We start from the raw sequence: 18,507 nt of genomic DNA on the forward strand, positions 1-18,507 counted from the left end.
CCCTGCGGCTCCCGGGGGAGAAGGGCCTGGCAGTAGGAGTCTATCTCCTGCTCGCAGTCCCTGATGGCACGCAGTCTCTGGACTGTGGCCTGGAGCTCCTCCAGCTGGCGCACCAGAGACGCCAGTATGGAGCAGACCCCACAAGGGGAGTTGGCCATGCTCCCAGGCCCCAGAGCCTGAAAAAGGGACAGGCAGCCCCCGCAGCCAAGAGCCAGGGGCTCCGTCTGGGTGACCATCTCTGAGGTGCCCGATGGGGGGCCGCAGAGCCCGAGGGGACGCTCGGGGTGCGGCGCATGCCCATGCGTGTCATGCCTCTGGTAGGCTGGCTACGGCTGGGGCTGACTACTCTGTGGGGGTCGCAAGCAGGGTCTCGTGCCCTCCCACGGCCTCTCCTGTGCGAACTCCGTGCTAACTCGAGTGCCTGTTTACTCAGCCTGTTCGCGCGGCTCCGGTCACATGGCTCCCTGGGGGGCTGGGCCAAGTAGGGTCCTGGGCTGGGGCTTGACCCAGCCCGCACCAGGCAGCGGCCTCCTCCCAGGGAGCGAGGAGTTAACCCCTTCCCACCACGAGCCCGCTTACCTGGGCTCATTATTTGAATGTTACATCTCTGATGTAAGGACCCATATTTACATTCATGTTCTGAATCAGGATCTGTATGTCTTAGTCGCACCCTTGTGGATGGTGCCATTGCACTGAGTGAATTCACAGGCAGCTGCTTCCTATCCAGCCCTCAGTAGATAAAATTCTCCTGGCCAGTGAAATGAGACAGGAGTCTTTGGTGTTTTCAGAGTGATTTCAGTTCTATGTTGTGCAAGGGGCTGATCCACCCCTGTGCAGGACTGATAATGCAGAACTTGGCAACTCTCTACAGAATATTCAAGGAAGATGCATCTCCCTCTTAACTACTTCTTACCTAACCTACTCAGAGGAGGGTGTCACTGTTCTCTGTCACGGTGGTCCTGAGCAGTGGGACCAGGATTAGCGTAGTAGATACATATATTCATCAGCATTCCAGCCCCCCTGAGCGAGCTATACAGACATCACTATCCCCTGGAAAAAGCAAAGGCTGATTTTATAGCAAATATAGTAAAAGGCAGCACCACTGAGTGTGATGGGGACAAACCTCTGTAATTTGCTGTGTAGTCTGATTGCTCCACCTAACCCAACTGATAAATTCCATGCCTAAATCTCAGAGGTGCTCTGAAATCAATCACTAGGAGAGGCAACAGAGCACCTCCATTTCCACAGTCAATAGCAAGAGAGAAGTGGATGACATGCAGCTGAGTCAGGTGAATGGCAGAGTACAACCAGCCTGGGAGGGCTGGCTGCTAGGGCTGTGCAAAACAGCACTGTTTTGTTCAGACTTCCGTTTCATCGTGTCAATGGGACAGCATTTCGTTTCGAGTTTCATTTAGTTTTGAAACCGCTGTTCTGTTTTGTTTTGTTGCAACTGTTTCGCTGTTTTGACGTTTTGCCCATAGGCTATCATGGGGAAGCACAAAATTGCTTATAACTTTGTCATTTCTTGCCTGATTTGGATAAAACTTGCAGGCATGGTAGCCTCTGCTGAGGCCATGAAGCTTGCCAGGTTTCAAGGAGATAGGTGAAGGGGTTTCTGGGAAACTGCACTGTGGCAGGGCACTGTGTGTGCCCGCCACTTTAAGGCCCTGGAGCTGGCAGCCTCCAGGTGCCTAACAAGGGCAGTCATTTTAGGCTTAGGGCTGCCTATATAAACAAGGCCTGACTGGAGGGCTGCTGATGTCATCTGGAGGTAAGGGAGGAGTTATAGGGGATGGCAGGAGGCTCCTGGTCCTGGGTACAACAGAAAACTACACTCTGCCAGGAGTGGGCGGTCTGGTGGGGCTCCCAGTGGTGCGGGAGCCCCCAGGAAATGCCAGGCCAGTTACCACCCCAGTGAAGGGTGGGTCAGGGCACCCACCACCAGGTGGGTAACCCCTTTATGCAGACGGCCCAAAGGGTAGACCCTGAGAGAGAGCAGGCAGTGTGATGAGCCCCAGTGAGGGTGTGGTGATGATAAGCCCCAGCAAGGGGGTGGTGAGAAGGGATCTTGATAGATCAATTCTGGAGCCTGGTGGGACCAGTGACAATGTGGACAACTGGATGCCATCTGCAAGGCTTGGGCTGTGGTGTAGCGGAGGAACAGAGCCTCAGATAGCACCCCCTGGCATCGGGGCAGTAAATGGGCAGCCTCCCACTTAATTTACATCTTTATTAATCAATTAAGATCAAGGCGTGATGGGTGAGTAAGGCGGGTGGTTTGCCCAAGAACGGGGAGGCGGGCCACGTGGAGATCAGCCCTGGTAGGCTCCCTTGTAACATGTACCTCAAACTGTTCAGACCAAAATTTGTGTCACTTGTAAGCATGAAGGCACAGAGAAAGCTCAGTTCAAACAATAGTTTTTGTGCTGTTTTTCTGTCCCTCTCCCAGAGCACTGGGATTGGAAGGGACCTAAGGGAAGGATCACAGTCACTGGCCAGCTCCACCATCAATATCAGAGCAGTTCTTCCCCCCCCTTTTTCCCCCTCCCTCTTCTGAGTTTCTCTTTAGCTGCAAGCAAGTCCACCTTTGAAACTCGAAACATTTTGAAACATATCCACTGCCCTTGTTTCATTTCAAGGCTGTTTTGAAGTCTTTCGTTTTGTTTCAATTTTGCTGTTTTGAGGTTGAAACGAATAAAAACAGCTTTGAAACGTAACAGCTGGCAAAATTTTGCACAGCCCTTTTGTCTGCAGACAGATTAGATTCATTAGAGAGATCAGCCTTGGGACAGCAATCAACCACCCTTCAAATGTGTCCAGTCAGTCTCTACTGTGCTGGTTTTGGGAGGCCTGTAATTTTGCTGTGCATTCACATGCACTGGATATAATGCCCTTTGTAAAAGAATCCCATTGGCCCTGGCATGATGCATTTTGAGTAATTTCTAATAGGCTTTATGGGATGCCTCTGGGGACTGGCTAATGCATGTTTCTGTAAATGCTTTGACTGATATGCCCATGTTTTATATGAGGAGCAGTAACCAGGAGCAGTAAAATGCACCTGGTGTGATGCTTTTTCACATCAGACTTTTTATTTATTTATTTATTTATTTGCTACTTCTCTGACAGTGGCCAGGAAATGTGGTAGGGTCATCAGATAGCTTCTACTGTGATGAATTTGCCATAGAAGATCTGAGGGAGAGTTGTTTGCACTAGCTGTTTCCTTGTCACAGTAGGGGAGTCCATTTATGTTTCCACTAGTTTGATTCCTGTGGATGATTAGGGGAATATACTCAGTTGGGTGGCTGGCAGGCAGTTAAATATGATGATTTTTGTGGTCACAATGGTCCTCAGCTGTAGCTCAAGGGTATTACAACCAACCAACCAACCCATGTTGGAGACTACAAAATTTCATTGTGAGAGATGCATGAGCTGAACATATCCGATGTCAATAAACAGAAGCAGATCTAACCACTGGGCATGAAGTGTGATATAGCTATAAAAGCTACATCTGAATCCCCATTAGGGTGTCAGGCATATAGGGAGCCTGGCTTACCATCTGTCCATTCATTTGTCTGTGCCTGCAGGGAACTACGCAAATCCAAGTTCAATGGGAGCTATAAAAATGTGGCTTACTCCTTACGCTCCCCAAGAAAACAAAAGTGGCAGGAAAAAACTGCTCAGTTTCCACACAGACCTGTTGGTAGTTGTGTGAAGAATGGGAAACAAGAGGTGCTCTCTGTCTTGCATTATGCACACTTCAGTGACCTCAGCCATGTATACATACATCATAGAGGAAACTGTTTACTGCCTTGTAGAGGCAATAGAGTAAGGTCCCACAGTATTCTACAAATATTTCCTTCCCTTGTCCCCATCTCTGTGTTGCAGGAAGTGCTTGTTCCAAGTGGGGGAGATTGGGGAAATCATATGCCACTTAGTTCTGTAGGTCAGAATGGGATAGGCCTAGAGGAGAGTTGCTAAAGATGATCAGGTGGAGCTGAGGTGGAAGTGGAAGTCTACACATCACATTGCCATGCAGGTGGTATGTCACTTATGGAGGAACACATCTGAATTACCCTGCCCCAACCCGCTCTCCCTGATGTTCATGCTGAGACATTCCTGCAGCATCTGACTGAACAACACTGGTTTTCACTCCCTCCTGTTTACTCAGTGATGCCCTGCTGAGCTAGACAGTTGTGACTTCTTGTACTATGTGCCCGAAGGTGGGAGACCAGCTGTAGCAGCCATTGTGATGTGAGTGGCTATAGTCATTAGTGATGGAGGAAAATGGAGGGTGGCTACTATATTGTGTTCTGGGTATTCTATAATAATAATAGTAATAACGCCCAGTGGCCACTTCACTGCAACTCTTGCTCCAATACCTATCCTGGACAGAGAGAACAGAATATGCTTAAGCTGTTGGTGCATTTCACCCGCTCTTTGGAGCTGGGAGCATTCAGACTCCATTAGTATCTTGTAGGCTCCTTCTAGAGCAACTAGTTCTTATGCCTGGAGGGTGGCATCTGTCCTAGCAGTCCCGCTCTGGGCCAGGGCTCACAAGCTGCCACAAATGCCACCAGAGCCATTGTTATCTAGATTCTTTGTGGTGGTAACAAAAGGAAATGGAGAGAACTGACAAATCAGCAGAGGCTTTTGACAAGACTGTCAGTGCAGCAAGAGAATGCTAAAAAGAACAACGTGGGCTCTTTAAACAAATCACTGTCATATTGCAAGCATATCATTGTTGAACACAGGCTCCACAAGTCACCAAAAAAGGTTAATGCAATAGTGGAAGCCTCAGTGCTAGGGAATGTGTTATAGCTGTGTTCTCTTCAGGGCACATTGGCTCCTTTTCCCAACATAGCTTAACCATTGTTGATATCCGAGCCTTTGGAGGTCTCCTTCCATCAGGGAGCACAGGGAGTAGTTAGGAGCCTCTGGAAAAACACCTGCAGAAGCTGAAGGGCATTCAATGTCAGGGAAAATGTTGACTCTCCATTACAGCAGGTTGAAGTCTTTCCTTAGATCCTCTTTGTAGGGCTCATTCAGCAACAGCATACCTCTTAGAAAGCTGCAGAATGCACTAATGTACAGACAGGAACACTGTACCTGCCTCCGGCTGAAAAGAAATTTTGTTTTCTCTTCCCAGCACAACAATCCCAGAACCACTGGAGCAGATGAGACTGTATAATGCCAATGCTGCGCCACTCTTAGCTTGATGAAGGATTTCCTTATCATTGCAAATTACTCAAGAGAAATGCAACTTTGGCACTGAGACTGTATGGCATATGAGCCCATATAAACGGCTCCTGCTTCCTGATCAAGGCCAGTCTGTTCTGAGTTTGCATTTTCAGTCAGTTTACTTTATCTGGGACAATCTAGTCCCCATAGCAAACAACAAAATAAGCAAATGTGCAAGTAATAAAACCAAATCCTGTGGTCTTTGTTCAGATCTAGAGTGGGGCAACCTAGACCCTGTGCTTCTCCCTCAACACACTGCTTTCCTCTCTTTTTCATCCCTTGTTCTCTGTCCTTCAAGCTATTAACCCCCTCTGTAGCTCCACCCTCACTTACTGGTCATCAGGTGAAGCTGAACTCCAGGCTTTCAACCAGGCAGACTCTTAACTGCTGACTACCTGCAGCTGGGTCTCAGGCCTCTGCCACTGAACATCTCTTTAAAGACCATCCAAATGGACTTTGAACAGTATGGGTCATTAGTATAGTCATTGGTAATGAATCCCTCAAATCAAATCTGAGCCAAAAAAGGACATCTGCTTAAACTGATTTGGTTCCACCAAAACAGTTAGGACCAGTGTGAACTGTCCAGTGCCAAGCACAAGCCGGCAACAATATTCTTCCCAAAGGCCTGATTCAGTTCTTGTATGGTGGCCCTTTGAGCTGGCTATACCATTATAAGGCCATGCATATGTCCCAGTGCCTTGTGTAACGGTGGCTGCCATGATGGGTTGGATGGCACTTTCTTTCCTCAGTTCAGTGCCTGACAAAAGTTCTGTTTCTTGAATTGCCCTGCCCTGACCCTCTATCCTTTTTGTTCATGCTGAGCCATCACTGCAAGGTGTGTCTTTACAACACTGGTTTTCACTCCCTCCTTCTTATCCAGTCGCCCCGAGCCAGCACACATGCCAAGGGGCTAGGCATACGCTGATTTACTGACATACTGTTCCTTCTCAATCTTGCTGGCACAGACATGCTCATCCCGGAATATGCATGTCAGAAGCATGTAAGTGTAAACCTTCTACCAGGATCTAGATGTCAGAAATGATGACTGAGTTCAAATTTTGGGGTCTTACACACATTTTCTATATTGGCTTAATCCCCACCCAGAAACCTGAGAAAATGCATGCTACCTAGGTGTTCCAAACTGAACAAACTTTCCCACCTGAAAGCAATAGCAAACTATAGCAGGTTTATTAAAGGAGGATTGGGAAAGGGACAAACAATCAATCTTAACAGGAGGAAATATTAACAGTTGGTAGCCAACCACAATCAATTATTAATAATTTAGCACAGTCATAAAATAACAGAATCAGAAAAAATCTTCTTCCATAATCCCTCACAATAGAGGATTAATGTCTTCCATGATTGTCTTATCTGTGTGTCCAAAGATGGCTGATGAATATCTGGGACTGACAGACTCTATGGCAGCTCAGACGTGTGTCTCTGTGTGGGGTGGGTGGTACTGAATTCTTGGTTTGGTCCACAACACATTGTTTCTGCCGCTCCCACTTCGAAACTTCATGACAACAACAGGAGATGGAAAAGTAATGAGATCCCTGCAATAGACTCTTCCTCCATTTTGGGTGGTCCTGGTGATTGTCAACTTGTGGGAGACTTTGTTGTTGCTTTTTTTTTCCAGCTGGCCTTGAGGATGTCCCTGAAGCACTTTCTCTGCCTTCCTTTTGAGCGTGCACCTTGGTTGAGCTGGGAGAATAAAACTTGCTTAGGGAGTCTGGAGTCAGACTCCAGATGGCATGGCTGGCCCAATAAAGTTGACATCAGATGATCATTGCCTCAATACTCATGGTATTTGCTTTCAGGAGGATGCTAATGTTGGTGTGCCTGTCTTCCACAGGTAGTATTGATAGTGCTACTCCAAAAACTGTAGATATCTCCTGTCTGTTGCCCATGTCTCAGCTCCATACAATAAGGTGGGGATCATGACAGCTTGGTAAGTATGAGATCTGATGTTGTGATCTTCGAACATCCATTAGTGCAAGTGCAGCCTTTGGACAACTGAAGATTTGAGGTGATGTTGAATTTCCTTATCAATGTCAGCTTTCTGACATCTGAAAGATGGCTTCTGAGGTGCAGGAAGTAGTCAACGTTCTCTGAGTCTCACCGTGGATCTGGATCACTGGAGCTGGAGACTATTCATTAGGAGCTTGCTGGTGAAGGACCTTAGTCTTCAGAATGTTAACATCCCATTTTCTTGTATGCCTCAGTAAAGATGTTGATGATTGCTTGAAGGTCTGCTTGTGAGTGAGCAAACACTATGGCAAGGGTAGGCAACGTTTTTTGGCTAGAGTGCTAAAACCCCCCACAATGCTTACCTTGGAAGGTGCTGGAGAGCTGGCATGCTAGAAAAACAAAATGACAGCAGGGGGTACATGGCAGGATGCCTTACTTGTGTCCCTTGCCCCCCACCCAAAGCCCCTGCCACCCAGCCCAGAATCTGGGCCAGCTGCAAACGCTGCCTCTCCGCCCCTGCCCCTGGGCCCTGGGCCTGGCTGCCTCCCAGACCCGACCCCGGGCTCTGGGGAGGCAGCACATACTGGCAGTGCTCTCCACTGTGCTGCCATCACTGCTACTGCAAAGTAGTGTAGCAACCCAGTGCAGCAGGACACAGCAGGGGGTGCAGCAAGCTGCCTGTTTTGAGCTCTCCGCTGCCCTGCCACACTTCCCCTGTGTGCACAGGAGCAGTGTGGGCAGCAGCACAGGGCTGTCCCCTTGCTGCTGCCCCCGCCTGCAGGGGAAGTGTGGCCAGGGCAATGGGGAGCTCAAAGCAGGCAGCTTTCTGCACCCCCTGCTGTGCCCTGCCTGGTTCCAACATTGGATGCAGAAGTGGCAAGGATAGCACAGCAGGGAGCATTGCCAGTATGTGCCTCCCCAGAGCCTGGGTCCAGGTCTGGGAGGCAACTGGGGCCAGGTCCAGGGCCAGGACGGAGAAGCAGCAGATATCTGTAGCTGGCCCAGGTTCTGGGTAGCTGCTGATAGCCACAGAGCCTGGGCTGCTTGCAGCAGGGCTTCCATGGAAGCAGCCCAGGTTCCATGGCTGTCAGCAGCTACCCAGAGCTGGGGCCAGTTGCAGCCAGGAAGCTACAAACAGCTGCTGCCCTCCTGCCCTGGCCCTTGCCCCTGGCTCTGGGAAGGCAGCAGGTGCCTGTTGGGGCCTGGAGGCAGCAGTTGTTTGTAGCCTCCTGGCTGCAGCTGGCCCCAGCTCTGGGTAGCTGCTGATAGTCACAGAGCCCAGGCTGCTTCCAGCAGGACTTGCAGCATCCCAACTGCCTGCTGGAAGCAGCCTGGGCTCCTGGCTGGCAGCAGCTACCCCAGAGGCAGGCAGTTATTTTGGGGTGAGGGCCACTTACCCAGTTTTGGCAAGCTGCTGAGGGCTGCATGGGTAGCCTCGCCGCTTGACAGGTGCCCCCTGGTCACCATCTTGGGATCAATGTCTCAGGGCCAGCACCGGTGGGGCCCAGAGCAAGGCACAGGCTGGCAGATGTCTGCGGAGCTGGGCTGGGCTGCACCAGCAGGGAGAGGGGGGAGCTGGCCTGGCTACTCCATAGAGCCCCTGCTGGCTGGGACCCTGTATTCCTGCCACCCTGCTTTGGGGCCCATGAGCTCTGGCCCTGGGACACCAGTGTGTGCCCTGTGCACCCGCTCACTCCCAGTGCCCCCCCAGCCCCGTGGTACAGGCTGGGGGGCAGTGTGCAGCTCTGACCCCCTGCTCCCCAGCAGGGAATGAGCTGGTGCTGAGTGCAGGGAAAAGTGGCCCCTCCCCCACCCATGGCTGATGCTCCCTGCTGCAGCCACTCGCAGCCCGTGCGGGGCTGTCCTGATCAGGCACAGGCAGCCCCATGTGGGCTGCAAGTGGCTGCAGCGCAGGGCACTGGGCAGGGGTGGGGCCTGCTTTTCCCCTTGCTCAGCACTAGCTTGTGACTCACCCCTGCAGCCAGCTTGGACCCCACGCCAGCTCTGGGCTTGCCTTTCGGGGCTGCTCTGTGGCAGGAGCAGCTGTGGCCCCCCTGGCTTGCTGTGCCGGGCAGTGTTTGCCACTGCCACCTCTGTGCTGCCCAGCCCACAAGCTCCAGGGGGAGAGCTGCAGCAGCAGCAAACACTGCCTGGAGTGGCAAGCGGGGGGTGGGGTGGGCACAGCTACTCCTGCCATGCAGCAGAACCCATGGGTGAGCCCAGAGCCAGCGCAGGGCCCTGGCTGGCTGTGGGGGTGGGTTATAAGCTGGTACTGAGTGTGGGAAAAGCAGCTCCTCCCCTGCCCCGTGGCCGATGCCCCACATTGCAGCTGCTCGCAGCCCGTGTGGGGCAGCCTGTGTCTGCTCTGGACAGCCCCATGTGGGCTGCAAGTGGCTGCAGCAGGGAGTGCTGGCCACAGGGTGGGGGAGGGGCCACTTCCCCGGGCTCCTTCCCTGCCTGGGGTCCTCCCCTGCCCTCCCTGCCTTACCTGAGTTTCCAGTGTGATGCAGCCACATGGCCCCTGCTGAGGCTTCCAGCTGTGGGGGCAGGGCTGGGTGGGCCCTGCTGTTGCAGCAGCCTGCTGGGCATCCCCTCGGTCCTACTGCCCTGCTTCCTGTCATTTTTGACAGGAACCAAAGACAGATAAGTACTAACTTTCTAATTTTTTTAGGGTCCCTGAGGGCCAGCTAGAATGGGCTCATGGGCCGGATCCAGCCTGTGGACTGTATTTTGCCTACCCCTGAGCTACCCAGAGCTGGGGCAGGCTGCAGCCAGGAGGCTGCAAACAGCTGCTGCCTCCCCGGCTCCAACACGTGCCAAGGAAAATGGCCTCATATGCCACGCTCAGCACATGTGCTGCGGGTTGCCAACCCCTGCACTACAGCATCATTGGAGCTCAATGATTGAGGTCAGGGTGGTCTTGGTTTTGGCTCAGAGTTGGTTGAGATTAAACAAATTACCATCCATTTGGTAGTTTAGCTCCACTCCAGCTCCAAGTTTTTTGGTGCTGAGATGTAACATCATGGAAAGGAATATTGAGAAGAGTGTTGGAGTGGTGATGCAGCCTTGCTTAACTCCCATTTTAACCTGAAAGGGATCTGTGATAGATGCATTACTGAGAACCACCACTCAAATAGCATTATGGAGCAAGCAGAGAATGATGACAAATTTTGGTGGTCATCCATACTTCAGAAGGATCCTCCACAACACTTCTCGGCTGACAAGAGTTGAAAGCTTTTGTGAGGTCAAATTAGGCCATGTAGGGAGGCCCAGCATTTCTACTGCAGCTGGTGAGCTGTGAAGATCATCAATTGTGCCTTGATACCCTAAACCCACACTGAGACTCTGAGAGAAGCTCTTCAGTAAGTGGAAGAAGATGTTTCAGGTGCATTCTCATAATAATCTTTCTTGTGGTAGAAAGCAAGGTGAACCCTCTGTAGTTTCCAGTCAAACTTGTCTCCTTTCTTGAATATTGTCACAACCGTGCCATCCCTGAGGTCATTTGAGATTTCCTCATAATTCCAGGTCCTTAAGATGAGGGCATGAAGCTGTGATGTGAGCTCTTCTCTCTCATATTTGAAGATTTCAGTGGGGATTCCATCTGTTCCACATGCCTTGTAACAACATCTGCTTGGTGGCTTTACCAAGGTGGCTTCACCTTGCCAAGGGTCGGAGAGAGTCCACGATCACCTCTGACTGGATGTTGAAGGATGGAATTGAGAACACTCTTATCAACAGCAGTCTCGATTGAGAAGGTCTTCAAATACTCTTTCCAATGGGCATTGATGGCTCCCCTATTCTTAATCAGGTCTCCTCCATCCTTACGTCTCAAAGAGTACTGCGTCCAGTTGGAGCTGGAGTACTGCATCCAGTTCTAGGCACCACACTTCAAGAGAGATGTGTACAACATGGAGCGGGTCCAGAGGAGGGCCACTCGCATGATCAGGGGGCAGCAGGGCAGGCCCTACAAGGACAGGCTACGGGACCTGAACCTGTTCAGCCTTCACAAGAGAAGGCTGAGGGGGGATCTAGTGGCCTATTACAAACTAGTCCAGCAGGCATTGGGAGAGTCCCTGTTCCCCGGAGCACTACCAGGAGTGACTAGAAATAACGGTCACAAGCTGGCAGAGGGTAAATTTAGATTAGACATCAGGAGGTGCTACTTCACAGTCAGGGCGGCTAGGATCTTGAACCAATTTCCAAGAGAAGTGGTGCTGGCTCCTACCCTGGGGTTCTTTAAGAGGAGGCTGGATGAACACCTTGCTGGGGTCGTTTGACCCCAGTACTTTTTTCTGCCCTGACAGGGGGTCAGGCTTGAGGATCGCTCAGGTCCCTTCCGACCCTACCATCTATGAAACTATGAGGGAGGGTTGTTCTTTTGTGCTCAGACTGTAGGTGGCTTTGGTGACACTGAAGAAAACTGCGCATGCATATCATGGATGTCAGCAAGATGATGAATCTCCTTAACCTTGTCTTTCCACCATCTGTTCTTCATATTGCAAGTCCTCCTTTGGACCTCTGCCTTCGCTTGTTGAAGATTCAGTTTATTTTGCTTGGAGTTGATGTCATTTAACCAAGCACAAAAAGCTTTGTGTTTGTGATTGACCGGGAGATCCAAGAGTTGATCATTCTTATCAAACCAGACTTAATGTTTCCTGGTAGAGAATCCACTAGTCTCTTCACTGGTGCTGATGACAGTGGGTCTGAGAGCACCCCACATGTTGCTGACATTTTCCCATTGTGGTTGATTGGAATTCACCATTTTTTTGTTGAGGCACTCGTGGAAGAGGTTTTGCCTGCTTGGGTCCCTGAGTCCTTCATCCTTGATCTTCTGTCAGCATTTCTTCTGCTGCAGCTGTCACTTGGGAGCCAGTTTGAGTGACATAACTGAGTGGATCAGTCAGTGATCCGTCCAGCAATCATCAGCTCCTAGCATAGCTCAGGAGATGTGGACAACTTTGTGATCCCGTGCATGGGTGATGACATAGTCAATCAGGTGCCAAAGCTTAGATTGTGGGTGTTGCCATGATGTCTTGTGCCTGCTTTTCTGGTGGAACAAGGTGTTGGTGATGGTGAGTCTATGTTCTGCACATTGGGTCAAGCAGAGGAGTTGACCTTTCCTACTCCTTCCTTGCTAGTGGTTCCGTTCCAGAGGTTAGAGTCCCTTCTGACACTGGCATTGAAATCATGAAGAAGAATAAGTTGATCTCCCTCCAGAAAGAACTTCATCAAGGTTGGAATAGAATTCTGCTTTGGTTTCATTGACGGCATCAAGAGTTGGGGCATATTGTGCTGATGACAGTGGCATATTGGCTTCGCACCAGTTTAAGATGGAGAGTTATGAGGTGCTCATTAATTCTGACAGGGAACTCATTGAGTTTATTTATGAGTTCATTCTGCTTGGGTGTAAAACCAGCTCTGTGAAGTTGGGGTTCTTCTTCCTGTTTACCTTCCAGAAGAGTTATAGCTGCCTGTATATTCTTTGAGCTGGCCATCACCCACTTGCCAGTTTTCATTCAGTGCAGCTACATCAATGTTATGTCACCTGAGTTCTTGTGCCAGGACTGTGGTGCAGTTCCCTGGACATTTACTATTAGTGTTTTCCATGAGGGTCCTGATGTTCCAGGCCCTGAAAATGATGATGTGTCTTCATTGGTATTTTTGACTGCAGTAAAGGTGATCCCACTTTGGGCAGTTATCCAGTCTGGAAGAAATACAGAATACTGTATTAGACAGGCTATTTTAGGGCACTTTTCTAGTCCCTTCCCTATGTAGGGTAAGTACAGCAGATCCTGAAGAGGGCTGGGCACCTTCTACCTGCTTCTTCATTGAGGACTTGTAGACCCATGGATGGGGGTTAGGCAGGCTTATTATACTCACCACCTGTACTTGCCATGTCACAGCACTGTCAAAGGATATGTATCACTTTTCAGGAGGGAAACCATTGTCATTTGCTCTCCTTACCACATCCTGGTGGTTGTGCTGCTGCTTGGTCCATGAACGCCTATTCATCAGATTTACCTCTGCTTATTTCACAGCTAACCTTCCCTGAAGGCCATTCTACTATCTGCTACCTGTGGGTGCACTGGGTAGCAGTACAGCTCTGCCCCACAGCAGAAAAAGTAGGACTGGGAGAAGGGACCCTAGAAGGTCATCTAGTCCAATCTTTTGCTCAAGACAAGATCATTCCTACTCAAACCAACCCATAAGAATACTTAACATATTTCTAAAACTACACAATCAACCCTGTACATCAAGATCACCCTAACCTGCCAGTGGTAAAGCAGGGGGATAAGGACTGTCAGTGAACCATCTCTGCAAGGGTTGCTAAAATACATTTGAGAAATGCAAGCTATCCAAGAACCTCTGGGTTTCAGTCCCATCTCAAGCAGTGGCACACTAGTCAAAATCCCCAGCCTTGGCTGCAGCAAATACTCAATGTTTCTAAAGAAGGCAAGAAAAAAGCTTTGATAGCTATAGCAGGAAGAGGGGGAAAAATCCTTATCTGCCCCACGTGAGAACAAGGAATGCCTAAAATCATAGGGGAAAAAACACAAAACAAAATAAGTAACTCCCACCTCTCATACTGCTCTGCAACTTGGGGACACCAAGCATAAATCCACATACCACACTTCTAACCGGAGAGCTAAAATCTCTTTTTCAGTATCCCCTCCATAAAGCTTATCCTTGCCACTTTAATCTTTTGTAATTAAGTGCTTGTAGAACTCTGCTTCTTTCTCCTACTGTGGAGCATGCTCCTCTCCACCATCTACCTGCTCTGGGCTTCAGGTCTCTTCTTATAATCTCCCAGTTATCTGTGGGCATGGAGACGCTTGGGATTCCAACTGTTGCTCTTTACAGAGCACTCCGGGAACAGCTACTCCTAGTTCATTCCTGATGCAAGAGTCCACAACTTCCCAAGGCAGTCTATTCCACTGCCTCACCAGTCTAAGTGTGTAACAGGGAACCCCTGCCCCTATTACTAGGAGGGTTTGAGAGGGTCAGGGGCTAGGGATCAGACAGCTAATGATGAATTACCCAAACCTGGAATTAGCCAAAAAGGACCAATCAGGTGGCCAATACCAAGGTGGGGCTGTGGAATATAAATTAAGTCCCTGAGCTAGAGTGGGACAATCTGGTCTTGAAGGCTGTAGACTAAGGGGCTCTTGTGTAAGGCAGCCACAGGAAATGAGATGACTGGTTCCCAGGCAGTACCAGAGAGCTGTGAAAAGGATGCCAAGAGGAATTCCTAGGCTGCAGAGAAGTATTAACCCAAGGTTGGGAGGATTTTGTTTTACAGCTCTGAGGCTTGTGCTTATGTTTTGGTTAGATCTATCAGAGGATGGCTGTGGCTATAGGGGAAGATGCTGTCACGGATGGGTGCTTTAGAGCACTCCCTTTGTAGTAAGCACCCTGGGTCTTGGCCCCAAGGTAGAGGCTACTGGCTCCCAGAAAAGGGGGTAAGGCCAAATCCTAGAGCCTGAGTTCTTGTGAGGCCCAGGTGAAGGGTGTGGGCAGAGGAAGAAAGGGCTGAGGCTGTGGTAGCCAAGACTGTGACAAGTGCCTCAGAAATCTATGGGTGTATTCCCTTAAGGGGGAAGTACTACGACAAGATGAAAAGTCTCCAGGTGTAGCTGGTCAGAGCAGCCTACCCCATGAGATGACTACTGACCCTCAAGAACTCCTCCCTGTCAATAACAAGTAATAGCAAAGGAGTGGCACGTGAGTGACTGGAGGTAAAGTAGGGGAGGGGGATGGGAAGCAACCAGCAAGTGGGCAGACCCCTGTGGGTTCTATGCAGTGAAGACGTTTTTCCTGATATTTAACTCTAAACCTACTTTGCTGCAACTTCAAGCCATTGTTCTGCATCCTGATATCTGCAACAACAGAGATCTCTGTCTGTGTCTCTCATATTAGATATTTGAAGACTGCTATCATGTTATACTGGGTTTCACTGGTAGGAGTGTTGCCAGCAGATCCAGGGAAGTGATTATTTCCCATCTGTTCAGCACTGGTGAGGTCACATCTGGAGTACAGTGTCCAGTTCTGGGTTCCCCTCTACAGAAAAGATGTGGACAAATTGGAGAGAGTTCAGTGGAGGGCAACAAAAATGGTGAGGGGGCTGGGGCACATGACTTCTGAGGAGAGGCTGAGGGAACTGAGCTTAGTTAGTCTAGAGAAGAGGGGATTTAATAGCAGCCTTCAACTACCTGAAGGGTGGTTCCAAAGAGAATGGAGCTACACTGTTCTCTGTGGTTCTGTCATCTGCCACAAAGAGCAATAGTTTCAAGTTGCAGCAAGGGAAGTTTTGGTTAGCTATTGGGAAAAACTGTCTCACTAGGAGCGTAGTAAAATACTAGAACAGGTTACCTAGAAAAGGCGATAGAGTTTGAGTCCCTGGGATGATCTAGTTGGGGATGGACCTGCTTTAGCACAGGGTTGGGCTAGATGATCTCCTGAAGTCCCTTCCAACCCCTCTCAAACACCTTCTCTGCAAGCTGAACATGCCTATTTCTTTCACCTTCTCCTTATATGGCTTGACTTCAAAACCCTTTATCATTTTTGTCACCTGCTTTTGGAACTTAACTTCTCTTTCTCTTGTGGAGCTGAAAACTGCATGCTAAGTAAAAGGCACTATCATTTACTCTCTTACACCTATTGATGCAAACGAAAGCTGTTGGCCTTATTTGCAGATGAGTCACACTGCAGGCTTGTATTTGATCCTGTAATCCACCAAGATCCACCCCAGCTCCCCACGGGTCTAGAAATTTGGCAGTGGGGAAGCGGTGGCAGAATTAATTGATGCAGCTCCCAAAGCTGCAGCACTTAATGCAGCTTCTATTAGTCCTGATTCCAAAATTTTGGACTGTAGGGAGCCCCACTGGCAGCCCTGTGTTCTGCATTGGGCCTGTGAACTGACCCCATACATGGGATCCAACCAGACTGACCTTACATGTCAAATCATGGCTACAAACTTGTCCTGTGCACCAGATCATAAACTGCAGACTGACCCTGTGCCACAAGGCTGGATGAGTTGTGCTATGAGTTGAGTACCACTGGTCTAGCCCACATTCCTTCAGTTTCATTATGAGATGGTCACAGTGGACTCTGCTAAAAGCTTTGTTGAAGTCCAGACAGACTATATTCCCTTCATCTACACAGTTCCTTTGTTGAGGAAGGGGATGAGATTTGTTTGGCACAACTTGTTCTTGGCAAATCCAAGCCTGATTAGCCTGTCCTCCTCCAGATGCTTGCAAATAGACTTCCTTATGATCTGTTCTAGTAACTTCTCAGGTATTAAGGTCTTGCTAACTGATTTACAATTCTGCATGACCAGAAGAGAAATATTGTCCTGCAAGGAGAAAGAACCCAAAGGGACAAAGCTTTATGTTCTGCTCTGTGTCTGTTTACCTCGAGGGGGGAATAAGCTTAAGTTAGAATTTTTGTTTGATTAGCAAGTGCAAAGGGGTGAAGCCTCCATAGTGTAGACTGTTTCCATTCATCCAGAGCAGGGTGGATGAGTTTAAGTTAGAATTTGTTTGATTGACATCTTGTGGACCAGGACTGTTATAAAGGGGCAATAAGGTGGATGCATAATAGGTTACTTGATATTCTGGGAGAGATATTCAAGTAAGAGGAACTGGCTGAAAGGCATAGGCATAAAAGCCCATAGTCTAGAACCCAAACCATGTGTCAGGGGCTCAAGGGCCTGCTGCTGTTGCATAAGGGTTCAACTATGGGCTTACCAACCAGGGGCCCTGTGGGCATGAAATAAGAATGTGGTTGATAGACTGGGAGAAAGGACTGAAGGCATAAGAACCACAAACCCAGAGGGATTAAGACCCAGAAAGGCTAGGCTGATGGACTGAGCTGGATATAAAAGTCACAGTAGAGATAAGAGAAGCAGAGGGCAGGTAAGCACCAGAAATCCCACCAGTCCAGGGGGATGTTATCATCAGGTCCCTCCCTGGCTTAGAAACATAGCAATCTCCATGATTAATTTTAACAGCAACACATGGTAGATGAATCGGAGAAAAGGGGAGGTTTATGAATGGACTGAGGGTGATGGGACCCCTCTGCCTGAGTCTTGTCAAACTTTATATTTGTATGCAAATACTGAAAGTGTTTTGCATTTTGGCCTACTCATTTCCCTCTTGCATTCACTATTGTTATTCTATGGCTCTTTCACTTTTCCCTTGAGTTGAACTTTTTCCTCTGGCCCTCTCCTCCTAAATTTGTCGGGGGTGGGGGAGGTTTGTGTGTATGTGTTTGGTTTTGTTGTTTGTTTGGTTTTTCTGTTGCTGGAGAGCTTGGTCTACTGTCCCCTCCATACAATTTAGTTTAAAATGCTCCTTACTAGCCAGAGGATGCCCAAATATATTCTTTGCAGTTCTGGTCAGATGGATTCTGTCTCTTGGTAGTAATCACCACCCTCTAAACATCCATCCAATATCAGAGAATCCAAAAATCTTTATACTGACACCACTCAGCCATGCATTTACCTCCATGATGTAATTAGCCTTACCTGGGTCCTGACCTTCCACTGGGATGACTGATGAGAACACCACTTGTTATCCATACTCTTTAACTCTCATGCCAAGAGCCCCACAGTCTCCTTTGATTTGCTCAGAATTATTTCTGGCAGTATAATTGGTGCAAAAATAAGTAGGAAAAGGTAGTGGTCTGGGGCAAATGAACAATAGCAATTTTTCTGTGACATCTGTGGTAGAAATGCCACCATCTGTGTCTCTCGCCAGGAATCTGTCTCTGTCAGCTTGAGACACTGGGGTTGAATTCCTAAGGGAGTGGGGATTTTCCTCCCTGCCTACATGACAAAAGCCTGGTGCCTAGGGTGTGGTCCCTCTGGTCACCTGAGTGGGGGGAGGGAAAAGCCCCTGCTCACCTGCCTAGTTAACCAATGATACTTTTTAAATTGGTTGGCTAGTTGCCAACACTGCTGGCTTCTGTTGGACTGGGCTGCTGAGGTCAGAAAGGCTATATAAGGGCCTGGTCCAAGAAGAAGAAAAAAGAAGCCATTTTAACAGCATGACTGAAGTATCAGGACACAGGGGGAGAGTCTGATCCATCTGAAACGCTCTCTCTCTGGAAATCTCCAAGCCAGATCTCTACCATCTTCTGCCTGATACTTGTAAGTGTTTCTAGAGAGCTAGTCAGCTCACAGTGATGCATTTGCGTATCAAACGGCTACCTCAGCCAGATTGCTTTGCTCAATGGTAATCCCTTGTTAGTGCTCTACCTCTTACCCTATTCTATCTCACCCTGTCAGGAGCAATAAAGTTA

At 49.1% G+C, this 18,507-nt stretch overlaps 1 long non-coding RNA gene across 1 annotated transcript in view; it reads right to left on the bottom strand.

The window, feature by feature from the left end:
• LOC109309923 overlaps positions 1-18,231 on the bottom strand; it is a 22,128-nt gene extending 3,897 nt beyond the window's left edge. The window contains exons 1-3 of the long non-coding RNA XR_002101083.1: positions 17,925-18,231; positions 10,058-10,062; positions 1,736-1,744 (exon numbers count right to left, since the gene is read on the bottom strand). This is a non-coding gene — a long non-coding RNA (uncharacterized LOC109309923). The remainder of the gene's footprint in view (positions 1-1,735; positions 1,745-10,057; positions 10,063-17,924) is intronic.
• Between the last annotated feature and the right edge of the window lie 276 nt (positions 18,232-18,507).

Source organism: Crocodylus porosus, unplaced genomic scaffold (genome assembly GCF_001723895.1).
Source record: "Crocodylus porosus isolate Cpor-Errol unplaced genomic scaffold, CroPor_comp1, whole genome shotgun sequence".
NCBI classification, from domain to species: Eukaryota; Metazoa; Chordata; order Crocodylia; family Crocodylidae; genus Crocodylus; species Crocodylus porosus.